Here is a 1,185-nt window from a genome sequence, read left to right as displayed (position 1 = left end):
TGCTTCTACTACAAACAGTCAACTGAGTTTCCAAAATTCCAACCACTTGGGGTGATTCAAAGCCTGGAACCTTTGGGCACTTTGTGTATTTGGTATCGTGCTCTCAAAGTAAACACAGAACTGTAGAAGAACCAGGTGATCGTGTCTGTACCTGGATTTCTTGCTTACAGATAGTTTCTCCTTAGCTTGCTCTCCTATTGACTCCTATGCTATTTCCTAGAATGGAAGCTTTTTCAAACTAGGAAGTCTAAGAGAATGGGTAACATTTTCTCAACAAAAAGAAATCTGAGGCCCAGAGAAGGCAAAGAGATTTCATATATTCCAATAATTCTTATTGGGCGTGGGGTGGTATAGAGTTTGGACCAAAAACTGACAGTGATCTTGGGCTTTTCCTGGCTCTACACTCGGGAGTGACCCCTTAAAACATTCAGGAGAGTGTATGCTGTGACAGAGATTCAACTGAATTGGCTGTGTACAAGGCAAGTGCCTTATCCCCTCCAGTACTCTCTCTCTCTATCCCTTATGAATTTCCAGGTTAAGCAACCTAAAGCATGTGGACTTTTGGCCAGGACCCTGCATGATCACTACAGGACCAGAAACCAGAAGGAATATAACTTACATTAATATAGGCATTTGGGGTCTTTACAACTATTATCACTGTAATCATCAGGTTTCCATTTGACTTGTGCCATGAGTACCTGTTACTTACGGTTCACATACGACTTAACCTTGTTGATGCATTGAAGGTTACCCTGATTTTTGATCCACTTCAAAAATGACTACTTGAGTTTTTCCCAAGAAACATTTTTGGAAGGAAAACTTTATTTAAATTCTGTGTCTTAAGTTGTATATCAACAATGTAGGTACACATAACAATAAGAATAATAATGCATACACAAATATAATTTTTCTATCATGTGATTTACATAGGAGGAAGTGTAAAGAAAACATCATGAAAAATAAGTATCACAGAACTGAAAAAGAAGTATATAGATATTAATGAAATCTGGGCTCTGTAGCAAGCAGCATAGTACAGTATGTTATGGAGAACAGACCAAAGAGTAAGCCTTGAATAACAGTAGATGGGTTCCCCCAAAAAAAGCAAATAAAACAGTCTAATAAGGTTATTAATAAATTGTTCCACGTATACCATATGAAGACAGTATTCTATTGTAGAAAAAACTG

The sequence above is a fragment of the Sorex fumeus genome, unplaced genomic scaffold, assembly GCF_029834395.1.
Source record: "Sorex fumeus unplaced genomic scaffold, SorFum_2.1 ptg000146l, whole genome shotgun sequence".
NCBI classification, from domain to species: Eukaryota; Metazoa; Chordata; class Mammalia; order Eulipotyphla; family Soricidae; genus Sorex; species Sorex fumeus.
The sequence above is the reverse complement of the archived record's forward strand: the minus strand, read 5'-3'. Positions refer to the sequence as shown.